A 17,266-nucleotide genomic window follows, 5' to 3' on the forward strand; every position below is an offset into this window, starting at 1 on the left:
AGATCCTGTTTTTGATCTTTTGTCTCGTTTGACCTATATACATAAGGTCACAAGGGCAGATGATGGCATATATAACTCCACTTGAGTTACAGTTGGTAAAGGATTTGAGGTCTACCGTTAAGTTGTTGCTAATAACTTGATTGGTCTCCCAGCATGTCGGACAAGCCTTGCATGTTGTACACCGAAAGTGGCCTAACACTGCCGGTAAATTCCAGAGTCCTTGGATTGTTGGTGTCTGTGGTGAGTCCAGCAAGGAACACATGACGTGGTCTCTTATGCTTTTGGCCTTTTTAAAGGCATGCATCGGTAATTCTGGGCTCCGGTGATTAGATCGCCCATAAAAAGATCATTTTCTGGGTTACTCATTCCGAGAAACTCAATAATGTTGTCAATGTTAATAAAAACATCATCATCCCCTTTTCACACAAACTTGCCTTTAAAGCAATCTTCTGAAAACCAGCGGATAAAGTGCATTTCTTTCAATGTTAAATTGAAAAAATTGTCCACAAATTCCCACTGGATGAGATCTCCAAATTCTCTGCTTTCGTAGGCTATCAGTTTGTACAAAGAATGGGCCTGAACTCGGACATCTGTCTGTCCTAATGAAAACACTAGTTTTATGTGCTGGCCATTGATTTTTCTGTACTTTCCCCATGTGTTCCTTATGGTGATGGACGGTCAATCTTAACTGGTGAGGATTTAATAGCCAATAACAAAAGTGTGTCTTCTTCACATTTTTGGGGCTTCCAGAGAACTGAAAAGTTTCTGCAGTGGCTGTAAGTAAGGAAGAGGCAGTGGGGCTCTGGTAGGCCCAAAGAGGAATTTGAGGCTGTTGTATTTGGAAAGCATCTTAGTTTTTTTTTGGGTGAGTTCCTCAAAATGTTACAGTGTGTCTTTGCCTTGCTTGTGACCGTGAGACTAAGGGTGTAATGGCTTAGCTTCTTTTCTTACAAATACAACGCAGGCGAAGAGAGAAATAAACAAAACATACAGCAACCGTCCTCTTCTCCAAGGAATAATTTCTGCTGCAGATAGAAGGAGGGTTTTCAGACCTTGCCGTGCGCGGGGCTCAGGTGTGGAAAACATTTCTAATTGGAAAGAACAAGGCTTACTAGAAGAAGACGGATTAAAATATCTAAAATGTGACTTTACAGGTATCTCAGTTATTTACCACTTACCTAAAGTACTAAAAGACACCTATGATCTGCCCGGCAGACCGAGTGTATCATCGATTGGGAGACTCCTTGAGAACAGCTATAAATGTGTATTTCATTGCATCAGACACTTTTTGACAGGTTTACCATCTTACATAAGAGACATGTAAGATTTCTTAATGTAAATAATTGATATAACTTGGGAACATTGTTACCCACTCCTGACACCGCCGCCCGCAACCTCAGACAGTGGATCAACGACTGCGCCAACACCCTCATCCTGATCAAGAAACCCTCCAACAATCATACCAACAAGAAAGCCAGCTTGTTCACTGAAGACCTCTGGGCCTCCAAGCAAACCTGCCGAAAGCTGGAGAAGATCAGGCTCCGTGAATGAACACCGGACAGCCACGACGCCCACAAGAATGTCACCCGCAGGCAATATCCCCTCATCAGATCCGCCAAAAGGGCCTCCTTCAAAGACCGCCTAGACAACAACGCGCACAAAAGCAAAGAGCTCTTCAACATCGTGAAGGAACTCTCCAACCCCAGCTCCAGCACCAACGACGTCCCACCCTCGCAAGACCTGTGCGACTCGCTGGCCACCTTCTTCCACCGCAAGATCACAGACATCCACAACAGTTTCAATGTCATGACCGCCCCGACAACTACTGAGACCTCCACCACCACGACCACCATCCGCTCCAACCACCTGCTCTACTGGACCAACATCAACGATGATGACACCATCAAGATCATGAACACCATCCACTCCGAATCTCCATCAGATCCATGCCCACACCACATCTTCACCAAAGCCAGCACATCCGTCGCACCCCATCTCCAGAAAGTCATCAACACCTCCTTCGAGACAGTAACCTTCCCGGAGAGCTGGAAGCACGCTGAGATCAACGCCTTACTCAAGAAACCCAAGGCGGATCCCAAGGACCTCAAGAACTTCCGGCCCATCTCCCTGCTCCCGTTCACGGCAAAGGTCATCGAGAAGACCGTCAACTAACAACTGACCCGGTACCTCGAGGAGGACAACATCCTGGACCCTTCCCTGTCCGGGTTTCGCAGCAGCCACAGCACAGAGACTGCCCTCATCGCCGCCACCGATGACATCAAGTCCCTGCTGGACAACGGAGAAATGGTGGCCCTCATCGTCCTGGACCTGTCAAACGCCTTCGACGCGGTCTGTCACCACACACTATGAACACGCCTCCACAACGCTGAGATCCAAGAGAAGGCCCTGGACTGGACCACCTCCTTTCTCTCTGGCAGAACACAGAGCGTCTGCCTTCCCCCCTTCCGCTCTGAAGCCACCGGGATCATGTGCGGCGTACCCCAGGGCTCATCCCTCAGCCCAACTCTGTTTAACATCTACATGGCACAGCTCGCTCAAGTCGCCCATCGTCACGACCTCAACATACTCTCCTATGCCGATGACACCCAGCTGATACGCTCCCTCCCCAAGGACCCTCACACCGCCAAAACCAACCTTCACGAAGGAATGAAGGCCGTTGCTGAATGGATGAGGAACAGCCGACTGAAGCTGAACTCGGACAAGACGGAGGTCCTCAGCCTCAGATTCAACCCTTCGGCCTGGGGCGACTCCTGGTGGCCGACCGCGATGGGAACCGCTCCAACACCCACCGACCACGCACGCAACCTAGGGGTCATCTTCGACTCCACACTCTCCATGACTAAACAGGTCAATGCCGTCTCCTCCTCCTGCTTCAACACCCTCCGCATGCTCCGTACGATCTACAAGTGGATCCCCACTGAATAGAGAAGAACAGTCACCAAGGCCCTTGTCAGCAGCAGGTTGGACTATTGAAATGCCCTCTATGCAGCAGCCTCGGCCAAACTCCTGAGACGGCTCCAACGCATCCAGAACGCCTCTGCATGCCTGATCCTCTGTAGTGTGTTTATCTAGGAACCTGAATCAATATTCCTATTTTATGCCCTTGTCCGGCTATAATCAATAATATCCATACAACGGCATGATAATCATATCCAGAATTCAGTCGTAGCACATGCTGTCACATTAAGCAAGCCTACTCCTCCAGTCCCTAGAGAGCACACCGAGTTCTCTAAACAAAACCAAGCCTCCAGCAACCTGGGAAATCCCCCTTGCCTTTGTTTTGATTTCGTCCGAGAACTCCTGTAAAGCACTGTAAGAACGATCAGTTCTTAGTGACATCTTTATTGACGTCTTATGTCCAGCCTTACGTCAAACCCGGCACCTTTCAGGTATAAATATACCAACGCTGCCTTAAGCAAACACACGGTGGTGGTGAATCTGGAGCAGCTATCTACTTGCCCGAGAGCCCAGCTGATGCGAGAGCCCACGGACGCTGCCCCTCCCTTTTGACGCGCTGAGAAAGACGCTGTCTTTTCTCCTGCAGAGAAAATCCAGCTCCGGCGTTTCCAGCCCACCCTTGCGGGTGACTGGGATATCGAGTCCTGAGAGAGAGATACCAGCCCTCCTGCCTTCTAATACCCAGGTACTGAACTGACTAAACCCTTACAGAGAATTCTTGAATTCAATAAATTACACCTTTTATTGAAAACGCCCGTCTCTCTTTTCTCTGCAATCTGGTGAAACTAAGTACGCACCTTTGACTGAGTGAAATAGCTGTCTTTTGTTTTCACATGACTCTAGAGATATACTCTTAATCAGGGAGAGCAAAGTTGTCATGTTTTATGGTTGTCAGAAACTAAATCCCTTCTTGTCTATCCAGGGAGGTTAAACTCCTCCTCGCTTATTCGAGAAAGTTTCTAGTGACCTCTGAGCTAGCTGGCAAAAACTTAAGTCTAATATAGTCAGTAGAGACCTAGTTAACCTCAGTCCTACGTCTATACTGCTGAATATATTATTCCAATGCGCAGAGCCTATTGGGACTATAGGAACTACACTACATGGCGCCCAACGTTTGGTAAGGCGATAAATCTAACGCAAGACGTTAGAGTAACTCAGTCGTGCTTTTTCACACAGACCCTTTTTTCCCGTAAATACTCCAAAAGACGTCTAGAGTGGGTAAAAGGTTAAAAATCCGCCGGAACTTAGTAGGAAGAGATTTCTATGTATAGTTTTTGGTTTATTCAACGTTGAAGGATACAGTGTTACAAAAATATTGTGCACCTAATCTTTGTTTCCTTGAAAACCTGATCTGCAACAAAAACCTTTCTGTCAGTAAAAATGTCAGAAACTGAAGAAGAAAGGGAGACAACTAGAATAGCAGCTCGTCTCCTAGAGGATGACAATAGTCTCCTACAGACCGACCCGGATGCAATACTCATTCCGGTCAACATAAGAAAAACTATAACCCTTAAACTTATAGAAAATGGACTGACATCGAGAGGTGGTACAGTCATATTCGTAATTGAGGCACATGAATATCGGCAGACAGAGGTATTCTATTCATGGATAAACTTTCCAGCAGCAAACGCTGTCACACATGAATTCCACTATTACAAAATAGAGGAACCTCCGGATGAATACACTCCTTTCGAGGAGGTGGAAATCCCATTAAAATACCAAGAGCACCTGCTCTGGTTTAAAGGCGCCCTAAAACATAATAATCACATCACCAGGCTCGGTCCACTAGGTAGACAAGGAGCAACGTGGCCGGTTCTAGCCAGCTACACACCACATCCAGACATTGAAAAAATGTCAATACCAGAACGTTTAGCACAGCTAAAACAACTGATTAAAATACATAGGCAATTAGTCCAATATGTAATGCGGACTTCAACAGTCCAACCAGCTATTAACATTCCACAGCTGACCCCTCATCAGGGGAACACAAATAAAATTACACCCCAGAACATACAGTAATGTCTGGGTAAAGTACCCATAAAACGGGAACAAATTCCATTTTGGTTAGCACAAAAAATCACTCAAATAGAGGCAGTATTTCCGGATACTACCCCTACGGAGAAACACAGAATTCTGACTATCTGCCTTCCAATGGGGATCGCACCACATGTGGAGGACTGTGACACTTGGGGCACAGTCTTTGCCTCCATTTACACAAAAACACATGGTGTTCCGTCCATGGCGGTAATACCTGATGTGCTAAGACAGATTCAAAATGAATACGGTCCAGAACCTGCTTTAACTCTGGGTATGAAGTTACTAAAAGACTTCAAACAGGTCTCGACTATATTATTAGCCAACATAAAAGGGGAAGCAGCATCTGTGGCGATCCTCCAGAAATTGAAAGAAACAGATATAGCAGAACAACCATTTGAACTTGCCAGAATCATAGAAAAATCCTATGAAGAACTAGGAAGAGATAGTTTGGGTGGGAAACCAGTAAAACCCCAACTAACTGAAAATCCTGAAAAGATATTTATTAAAAATATCTAAACACTCCAAAAAAGAGCTGGGATGGAAATAAACAATCCACTCCCAAAGAAATAAAGATTCCAGTCCAGAGGAAGGTCTCCTCGGCGGAGAGAAAAATCTCTGGATCAAGGACACAAGTCTCCCCAGAGGGAGCCCTCTGAGAAAAGATACAACTTTAGAAATAGGGATAATCTAAAGAAACCTGATAGATATCAAGATATTGATACACGCCCCTCTCAATCTTTTCAGACTTCCTCGCAGAAATCGGAAAGAAGAGGACGGTCAGAACAAAGGGAAGAGCACGTCAAGTCCAAAGACAGAGAACCTGCTCATCAAAGTAAAAAATTACAATTTCCAAGAAAGAAGGTAGCCAGTATAAAAGTAATCAAACATGCCGAGGATCCTGAGGACACAGCTGAAAAACGGAGAGTGGGCTCAGACAATGCTAGACAGCGCAGCAGAAGTGAGCATAGCTCGCAAGATCCTGATGAAACATCTGGAGACAGTGGACACGAATGAATATATTCAGGTGGAAACTGCAGATACCAGAGTTAGCAAACCTCATAAAATATACGAAATAACATTACGTATAGAGGGAGATAAGACTAGGAAAATAAGGGGTCTATTTTGGGATAACCTCTCCAAAGGCTATGACATCCTTTTAGCTGAGAAAGACTGGCCACCAGAGTTTGTCAGGGAGTGCCCTCATGGCGAAGAAATGATTATGCCTGCCTTCTCAAATCATATTCCAATTCATAAAAAATATACACTTGCAAGAAGCTCCTGCATTATATAAAAACCATGTAGGATGGGATGAGGACTCTCCTCCTCACAAAATCCAGTTAAAATGTCAACCAACTGCACAGAGGCAGTACCCAATTCAGCAAGAAGCTAAAAAACAGGTCAGGGAGATCTTAGATCAACTTGAATACCAGGGGGTGTTTGAAACTTGCACCTCACAAATGAACAATCCTTTGTTTCCTGTCTCCAAGCCAGACGATTCATATCGACTAATTTTGGACTACAGACACCTAAACTCATGTTGTAAAACTTTTGCAGTACAAAACTCACACAGTGCAGCACTAATGAATAACATTGTGCGCAAAAAATACAAAACAACATTAGACATCTCTAATGGATTCTTTTGTCAAAACATTGCACCTGAAAGTAGGTATTTGACCGCTTTCTCAATAATGGGCTCGCAGAAAAAAATTCTGTCGACTCCCACAGGGGTTCAAGAACAGCCCAGGATTATTCTCAGCAAGAGTAACAGAGTTACTACAAATATATGATGATGAGGCATTATCTTATGTCGATGACATCTATCTAACAGATGATGACTTGGATACTCACTTGAAAAGAGTGAACACCATAATACTTGGGTTCGCAGCAGAGGGTTACAAATTCAACTTTAAAAAATCACGAATTGCCCATCTAACTGTCCTGTTTTTAGGATATGAATTATCAAGTGAAGGCAAAAGTCTGGCGGACAATTTCTTAGAGAAATGCGCTGTGATCCAAGCACCAAAAACGCTGAAAAACTTACAATCGATACTAGCTTTCCTGAATTTCGGAAGAACTTACATTCTAAATTATGCAGAGAGGGTTAAACCTCTCTATGAATTAATAAAACCAGATTTTAAACCAATCAATTGGACTCAAAAACACACAGAAATTTTGAGATCATTGCAAACAGACATGTTAGCAAAAACAAAATTGCAAGCTCGCGATAATACACGCAACCTTGTAATCCGAGTCATCCCAGGAAGATGCGGATTCACGTACCTGACCTCTAATGAGGGAGAAACGGTACCAATAGCATACAAATCACATTTGTACACAAAAGCTGAAATGAAATTTAGTTCAACTGAAGAAATTCTAACCGCGGTTCAGACTGCTGTAGCAAAAGAAAGAGCCCTAGCGCAAGGTAAACGAATAATAATCGTTACACCAGTACCGGCTCTAGAAGCGGTAACAAAGGCAAGCATTCCGAATGCTAAAGCACTGCATCCGAGATGGATACAATGGGTTAATTCTCTTGCTGCAACAGACGTGGTATACGAATTTGATCCTAATTTGAAAACACAGGAATTCCTACAATATGAATATGAATGTCCTCTGCCGACTGAGATCCTGCCTCTGGAACATTACGGCTGTATAATATATACAGATGGACCAGAACAAACCCGCAGTTGGGGGTAAACAAGCTTACAGTGCTGCGTGCGCGATTGTTAAAGGTCGTTGGCACGAAGGGAAATTTAGACCACTGGTCTCTAAAACGCAATCTCTAGGAGATTGTACAGCTCAGCGAGCTGAACTACTAGCATTTAAGATGGCGCTTGAAAATACCGATCGCGAATTCCCCACACTCATAGTGTGCGATTCATATTACTGGGTACAGTCCTATAATGAATACTTGCAGAACTGGGTTGAAAACGGTTTCAAAGACGCAAAAGGTGGCACAATCAAACATAAAACGCTTTGGGAACAAGTAGTTATTTTACAGAAAGAACTACAAAAAACTCACATGATACATACACTGAGTCATGAACGTGATGGCGTTCACGTTGCGGGGAATTCATTGGCCGATGAAGCCGCGAAGGCAGCTGTGCAAACGGCTTCCGTAGCTGCTATCACCCGGTCAAAAACAAAAATAGACAGCGAGATATTGCAAGCTGTCAGTGCTACAGTGTAGAATGAGATAAAATCACTCCCGAAAGGCTTTCCAGTAAAGTATTCATACATAACTGATGCGAATAACGTTCCATTTGCTCGAATCCCTGGAGTGGGGGATAGGGCAATTCCAAACATGGAACATAGGTTAGGACTAATTACAGCGGCACACGAAGGGCTAGCTTCTGCACATGCTGGTGTTTCCGCAACAGTATCATTATTAAAGCAGAGATACTGGTGGCCGCGCATGAGAAAACAAACCAGGAACTATGTTCTAGAATGCGCGATATGTCAAAGGATGAAAGTTTCAACAGTGAAACAACCAGCACAGACGCCCCTTCTAATCTCGCATAAACCATTAGCGTGTATTTACCTGGACCACTGTGGTCCCTTACAAAGGGACGGTAACTATAAATACATCATGGTCGCAGTGGATTCATGCACGAGATTCATTTGGATGTGGCCCCAGCGCTGGGCTGACGCCAGAACTGTTATAAAAGATTTGCGAGTCTATATCGGCACATACGCAATTGGCATGCTACATTCTGACCAGGGTCCTGCTTTTAGCTCTCGAGCTTATAAGGAGGCCATGACCAGCATGGGCATTGCATTGCGGTATTCTTGTCCCTTCCATCCTGAGGAAAACGGGATTGTGGAAAGAAAAAAACGAGACATAAAGCAATCTATAACGGCAAAGGTATTAGGTTCGGGTGATGGGTGGGTCAAACATTTAACAAGTGTCCAACATAGTCTTAACAATCTGCCAAGAAATTCTTTAAAAGGTTTCAGTCCGTATGAACTATTGTTCGGGACTAGAATGCATATTCAGGACCTTGATAGTCAAACTTCAGTGGTAGAAGGAAAATGCTTTGATATCAAAGATCGTTTGGATATTTTACAGGACTTAAATGAAACAAGAAAAGACCTGAGCAACATAAAGTTAAAACAGCAGCCAACAGCCACTGAAGAGAAACCACCTGTCCCAGCAAGGCCTGTCTGGATTCCTAAGATTGGGGATCTGGTCAGAGAGAAGATCGCGGTGAAGAAGGAATTTGGGCCTTCTTACAGAAAAGCAGTACCTGTCTTAGCTGTCAACGGAACAAGATCAGTTGTACTACCGCCCTTTGCTGGTAAAAAGGAGAACCAAGTTGTATCCATCGACCTGGTTAAACCACAATCATGTGGCCAATAATAAGTAGTAGGCCAAGTGGACTCCCAAGAAATAGCAGAACACCAAAGTTTGCTACAATACAAGAGGTTCAAACTGAGAGACTAATCACATTTGATAAATCTACAGTGAATCAACAAGGACTATGCAACAAAGCCATGGAACTTATGCCTCTAAAACCCAAATTACAACAGTTCATCAAGAAACACCTGTCTACAACGATGTAGCCACAGACTATGCTAATGAAACAAAGAAAATTCCAAAAGCAAATAAAAATCCGGAAGCGATTCCAACAATTGACAGAACTGCATCAGGCTACTTCATCAATTTCGATGACTTTACTGAGGATCCAAGCGAACCTGAGGAACAGCCAACAGAAATAAAGACTTTTAAAGACAAAGCAAAAGAACTCTTTCATCAACTCAAAGAAACCTATCTGATCTCTCCATGGATTGAATTTTGGTTTGTGCTAGGTGTACTTTTCATTCTGCTTTGGCTCATCATGGTACTGTGCATGGGACATTTCATTGAGGGAAAATATAGTACAATGGACACAGCAAGTCAGAACATCAACTTGGTCCTAAAGCCACACAAGTCATCCCACATTGAGAAAAGAGAACTATCATCAGTAAATTTCACAGCCAATCCAATACCCGGTGGGGTAGCTTGGGACAAAACAGATTATGAAATTTATGGCCCGGTCGAGCTTTTGAAGTATCCACATCAATTCAAGGTTTCATTAAGTGACTTTGTAAAACCGAGCACATTCTCTGATGATTGGGACTTTGACAGTATTAATGATATGATGTCAGATTTGGTTATGTCAGCAAAATTTACAGAACATGATTATTTACAGGGTTCATCAAATTATGAACAGATGTACTGCTACAATCACTATGCTAACCATTTTTTACATAAATCTGCTCAACCTAGAAATGTTTTTAATTATAATCAATGGGAACATTGTGCAACTCCACCAAAAGGCAGTTCAAAAACATTTTATGATAAATTGCCATACTTCTCAGGGTTTAACACAAGTGATGCAGAAACGTTTTATTTCAAACTATTAAATAAGACAGGAATGAAAACCATGCTGACAAACACTAAATTAATCTATTCAGAAACATTTTTTGAAAAAATGACTACATTTGGTTTTGATTTCTGGAAAAATAACATTGAAACAAAAACAGTGTGGGGTACCAAAGATTGGCAGGTCCAAGGTATAGAATCATTTTTTAGAGCCTGCATGATCCCAGAACAAATTATATTCTTGAATGATACCATTCAACAGACAACCTGTCTTGGCCTAGCCAAAATTAAAGACTTAAACAAACCGTCTATTCCAAAGCCAACACCTGACAGTAATAGCACTACAGATGTTGAGATAGACGTATCCCATATTTTTGACCAAAACAGAACACATCCTGATTGGAAGAAATGGTTGATCTGGCCCACAGACACAAATAACTGTCAAGATAGATTCCTGAACAAAATACAGGGTTCAAATTGACCAGGTCAGACCCTAGATACTCCCAGAGACAACATCCAGGGATAGTTACAACATACAGTGTAGGAAAACTCTGCCTCGAATGGCTACAGACATCCACACTGGCAGAAATTAAGCAACAATTGACTTTACTTAAAGACGGTGCGTGATTTCATAATGGGACCACGCAACCAGCGTCAAAAACGTTTCATAGCGGCCAGTATATGTGCGGCATACAACGAAGCTTGGAAAGAAACACAAATTCAAACAGCAGAAAAAAAACGAGAAATAGAACGTATTAATTTGGAAAAATCACTTTCTGTTGTGGACAATGGGTTAATGACTCTGTCTTCCAGAATATATTCACTGGACAGTATTGTATCATCTGCAATTGATATAATAGAGCAGAACTTACTAATGTTACAACACGGTCAGTCCCAACTACGTTCTATTGTACAGCTTGGCTGGACGTCACAAAATCTGCGTTCAGGCTACGTGCCTTGGCATTTAATCAACACAACGTCATTATTCTCTATCTTTAACCTTACTGATACACAAATCAGCTTGGCACAAAAAGGAGCGGAATATACAATTCTGAGCATTGAAACACTTGAGAGATTACCATTGACAATGTCAGAACGACCTGTCATTGAATGGATAATACAAGGATAATACACGGAATCATAACTATTCCAATAACTACTTTCCAATTTAAATACTGCCAAGAGTATATACAAGCAGGCCAGTATGAAAGGTTGGGTAAAGAATACATTAAGTCATCATGGAAATTACCTTACACACACACATGTTATAGTGAAAAAGGACAGAATGTATTTCTTAGTGGTGATAATTGTAAAAGGTCACTAAGTGGTATACTTCTGTGTGAGGGTATAAACCTACATGGGGCCTGTGAGGGGACTTCAAATAACCTTTCATGCCACCAGCAAGGCACACCTGCAACTCGAATAGAGCCATTTTTTAGACGGCTTTCTAATGGGAGCTACATTCTAATAGTGGACCACAGATGTTGTGGCTTGGTGCCAGGAAAAGCTTATCTAGTAAGCGTTTCTTCCATGGTCACTTGCTGTATGCAAGTATTGTTTCCAAACAGCACTCCAGATAGGGAGGAAAACATTTGGCCATTTTTGAATATCTCTTCTATTCGAATTGATACTTTAAGCAGAATAAAGTCTGTCCTTTTGCAGACGACTGTGCACTTGACGTCATCAAAAGAAACGTATGATCTTCAAGTCGCAAGGACAACGGCAGAGATACATAGCCTTTTATCAGCAAATTGCCCCCTACATTTCGCAGAAATGTTAAGCCAAATCCTAAACATGTCCGATACAAATGGTATCCCGCATGTATTTAAGACAATTTTTTCGGGACTGTTAACACCCTTCAAAGCAGTCCTGGGCATCTTTCCTAATTTTGTCCATTCGGTCTTTGCGGCCTACCCCTCCTGTTGGGACTCGTAGGCATTTTATTTTTGATTCTCCTGCTTCGTTATGGCAAGCCATGTCACAGACAAGACTCCAGCAACAATGGAAGAAACGATCCTAGCTATACGCTATCGGGACCGCATAACTAAAGTCCTTGGATTAGCCCGGCTAAGAGATCTGAATATGACCTGGTTTCTTTCATTCAGACCCATCTGGCAGAATTGTATCTTACCTGTGTTAAGATGTATGCTTTGCGGAGAAGAATGCGTGTTAGACGTCTGTCTTACACTACAATCAGAAGTACCATTGGATACAGATACTTTGCTAAGTCCTGTAACGACTCATGCATCGTGTTGTCCCCAGCGGTTACCTATCCTGATGACGGCATTCGTGGAGACTTCACCACTGCGATTAAACGGTAGTGAAGTGCAAGTTGAGAGCAGCATCAACCAGGTACGACCTTCTGTGAGCAATGCTGATCAATACATCGATGATAGCAATCGTTCTCACGACTGCACAGTTGCGGCATTTTCCAACCTGGTCGAACTTTCACCTGAAGCGGTAAACTGCTTTTTTGAAAGTCTGTCTGAAATGATGTTCTCCCCTGAACAGAAAGAATAACTTTAAAGCAAACAAGCACACAGCGTTCCCTGAACTCTGAATTCGGTCTTCAGCTTTGAAAAACAAAAGCTACTGAAAATATTTGGAACTATTTTTTTTTCACTTCTGCTGAAAAACGAAATTATTATTTTTCCCGATTCCAAAATATTTACTTTTTATGGCACTTGTACTCTGCTTAAAGTAGAACTATTCTTAGAGAACAGAGCTTCTATTTTTAGGAGCTGTGGAGACAATATATTTCCTCAGCAACTAGCATATTTACAAAAACGGTATTTATATGTGATGGGATGGTCTCGCACCTCTTTTCTGTATTATGAGCCATTTCATGTGTAATTTTCGCAAAATCATTCAGCTGAACTATATATGCATTCCTTTTTAATGAATGATTACACTGCTTGAAGAGCGTACAGTACCTATAATCATTTTCATGTATTTCGCTTACACCATTTCAAATGCAAAAATGTATTTTGGGGTGGATCGGTATACACGTGCACCTTTAGATATGTTTACTATTGCTTAGTTTTTAGTAATGATGGACATTAATTCGTGGAGTCTGTGTAGTGTGTTTATCTAGGAACCTGAATCAATATTCCTATTTTATGCCCTTGTCCGGCTATAATCAATAATATCCATACAACGGCATAATAATCATATCCAGAATTCAGTCGTAGCACATGCTGTCACATTAAGCAAGCCTAATCCTCCAGCCCCCTAGAGAGCACACCGAGTTCTCTAAACAAAACCAAGCCTCCAGCAACCTGGGAAATCCCCCTTGCCTTTGTTTTGATTTCGTCCGAGAACTCCTGTAAAGCACTGTAAGAACGACCAGTTCTTAGTGACATCTTTATTGACGTCTTATGTCCAGCCTTACGTCAAACCCGGCACCTTTCAGGTATAAATATACCAACGCTGCCTTAAGCAAACACACAGTGGTGGTGAATCTGGAGCAGCTATCTACTTGCCCGAGAGCCCAGCTGATGCGAGAGCCCACGGACGCTGCCCCTCCCTTTTGACGCGCTGAGAAAGACGCTGTCTTTTCTCCTGCCGAGAAAATCCTGCTCCGGCGTGTCCTGCCCACCCTTGCGGGTGACTGGGATATCGAGTCCTGAGAGAGAGATACCAGCCCTCCTGCTTTCTATTACCCAGGTACTGAACTGCCTAAACCCTTAAAGAGAATTCTTGAGTCAGATTCTTGGCAAAACAAACTTAACTTAAACTGCTACTTACTTACTCCTTCCCATGTATTAGGCTTAGGTCAGGTACACCGGGGTAGGCGTATTTAGAAGCACCAGTTGAGTACGATTAGTCAATGTATATATGTATGTATATATTTTATCTATTTTAAAGTATCATATGGCTAAGAAACCATATCAATGCTTTTACAGTATTATTTTATAATCTTGCTTTCACTGTACGCACTTTACTTTACTATAAGTATTGCAATTGTAGCAATTCATTTCTCTTGTATGAGGAAGAAGACTGCTCAATAAATTACACCTTTTATTGAAAACGCCCGTCTCTCTTTTCTCTGCAATCTGGTGAAACTAAGTACACACCTTTGACTGAGTGAAATACCTGTCTATTGTTTTCACACGACTCTAGAGATATACTCTTAATCAGGGAGAGCAAAGTTGTCATGTTTTATGGTTGTCAGAAACTAAATCCCTTCTTGTCTATCCAGGGAGGTTAAACTCCTCCTCGCTTATTCGAGAAAGTGACCTCTGAGCTAGCTGGCAAAATCTTAAGTCTAATATAGTCAGTAGAGACCTAGTTAACCTCAGTCCTACGTCTATACTGCTGAATATATTATTCCAATGCACAGAGCCTATTGGGACTATAGGAACTACACTACACCCCGACATCCCTTGCCGCAGCCACATCACACCCTACCTGAGAGACCTGCACTGGCTCCCGGTCAACAAGAGGATAACCTTCAAGCTCCTCACCCACGCACACTAGGAACTCCACAACACCGGACCAACGTACCTCAACAGACGACTCAGCTGCTACACCCCAACCCACCAGCTCTGCTCCGCCGACCTCGCTACAGTCCCCCGCTTCCGAAGAGCGACCTCAGGCGGCAGATCGTTCTCCCACCTCGCCGCCAAGACCTGGAACACCCTCCCCATCCACCTACGGCAGACCCAAGACCTGCTGACCTGCGGAGAACTTCTCAAGACCTGACTTTTCAAGCAGTAGCAGCATTCCCCCCCCCAGCGCCTTGAGACCCTCACGGGTGAGTAGTGCCCTTTACAAATGATATGATTGATTGATTGATTGATTGATAGTAGCCAGAAACTATTCTTTCCTTGGTAAGGTTAGGGGGCTTATAGTGGCACTGTGAGCTAGCTGGTCTAAAGGCTAACATCCTTTGGGGGTGTCTTGAATCAATCTGATCACCAATCCCTTAGTTTATGTTGTTTAAATGTGCTAATCCTATATAGATTTGTAGGAACTACATGACAAGGCATTGCTAGAGATACGTGTTTGCGGTCACCGCAGGCTGCCAATGCTGTAGCATGAATTGCAATCTTGCGTGGTTGGTCATCACTTGTGGTCACTGCAGCTCAAAGCGTCTGGTTCACCAGAGCTTTGTGTTGATGGTTAGTGTGGGTGGCAAGATCTTGACAAACTTTAGGATTTCTCCTTTTCTTTGAGGAAGAGCTAAACTGGTGCCACGCCAAGGGTCCAGGACCTAGGGGGACCCCTTGGGGATCAGGAACTTACTCCAGGAGAGGCCACCAGGGCTCAAACAGGTCTAGTTTTACGTCCAGGCAGCATGTCAGCTGGACCTATGCAGAGAGGCATCTGAAGCTTAGTATGTCCCTGTAGCTTTAGCAAGAGGTCAGTCAGCTGACCATTGGAGTTATTTCAGCCTGGAGTGAAGGGTTCAGGTCCAATCTTTCCTCTTAGCAAACAGAGCAGTCCTCAAGCAGCAAAGCAGCAGGGTGCCCTTCTTCTGTAGTATCCAGAGGTCCTGGAGTGTACTGAAGAGTTGGGTTTGAGGGTTCAATATTTATACCTGGAGCTACTTTGAAATGGAAGAAGCTTCCAGACTTCTTCACCAAAGAGGTGATTGAAATATATTGCATCTCTGCCCTCAGCCCAGCTTTTCTGGGTGCAAAAAATGCTGTGTGAAACCCTTGCTGTGAAAGTATAGTGGATGACAGCTCCTCCCCCTCATCTTAACCGAGATGGCCCATCCCTACAGCAGGCATTGCCCTTTTGTCTCACTGTCTGGGATTAATACACAAGGCCAACTGAAAGCTACAACTAGTTATGTGACTCAGGATACAGGCTGTAGGCACCAAATATTTAGGACAAGAAAATGCCAGTTTTCTAAAAGTGGCATTTTCAGAACTGTGACTTACAATCCAAATTTACCATTCAAAAGGGTTTTAAATTACAAGTCTTTAGAGACCAAACTTGACTTTTCTACCTGCTCCTTCTTTAAAGGTATCACTCATTAAATATAATACTGTAACCCAATGTTATCCTGTGGGAGAGGCAGGTATAGTAGCAGTGAAAAACTGATTTAAGATTTTTTCACTACAAGGAAATGTAACGGTTAAAAGGACATGCCAAACTTTTTAAATACAATGCGCCCTGCTGCCCTCTGAACTGTGTAGGGCCAATGTAGGAGTGACTTGCATGTATTAACCCCTTCGCTGCGGGGGTTATTCCCCCGCAGCGCTGGGGGTGAGGGGGGCACACACAGCGCCCGCAAGCTCATGACGAGCTGAGCTTGTCATGAGGCACGGCGCTCCTGTGGTCATGACGAGCTCAGCTCATCACAGGTGCATTACCTGCCGTGGAACACTCGCACAGCAGGGGAATTATCCCCGCATGCGAGCGTTCCATGGCTCATGACGAGCTGAGCTCGTCATGAGCACCGGAGCGCCGTGGCTCATGACGAGCTCAGCTCGTCACAAGCATGGGAGGGGTTAAAAAAGGAAGGTTTAGGCCTGGCAAAAGGCTTATTTTGCCAGGTAGACATGGCAGGGTGTCCCTGCACACAGTCTGTGATGGCAGGCCTGGGATATGTTTAAAATGACCTACTTGGGTGGTTGGCACAATTAGTGGTACAGGCCCACTAGTAGTGTTTACTTTACAAGCCCTGGGTATATGGTATACCACTTTACTAGGGACATATGTGTAAAATAATTATGCCATTCAGCTATAAGCTAATTTTACCATATGTTAGAGAGCGAGCACATTAGCATTGGAAAGCAATGGTAAAGTAGGCAGCAAAACAAAGTCAGTAAAACAGGAGGATTGAAAGCAAAAAGTTGTGAAAAACCAAGCTAAGGATGTCAGGTCCAACAGAGACTATGTCGACCAACAAACACATTGCACCTACAGCAT

At 43.5% G+C, this 17,266-nt stretch overlaps 1 pseudogene; it reads right to left on the reverse strand.

The window, feature by feature from the left end:
• Positions 1 to 273: 273 nt before the first annotated feature.
• Positions 274 to 17,266, reverse strand: part of LOC144763574 (N-acetyllactosaminide beta-1,3-N-acetylglucosaminyltransferase 4 pseudogene) — a 29,594-nt pseudogene continuing 12,601 nt past the window's right edge.

Source organism: Lissotriton helveticus, chromosome 1_1, assembly GCF_964261635.1.
Source record: "Lissotriton helveticus chromosome 1_1, aLisHel1.1, whole genome shotgun sequence".
Lineage (NCBI taxonomy): Eukaryota > Metazoa > Chordata > Amphibia > Caudata > Salamandridae > Lissotriton > Lissotriton helveticus.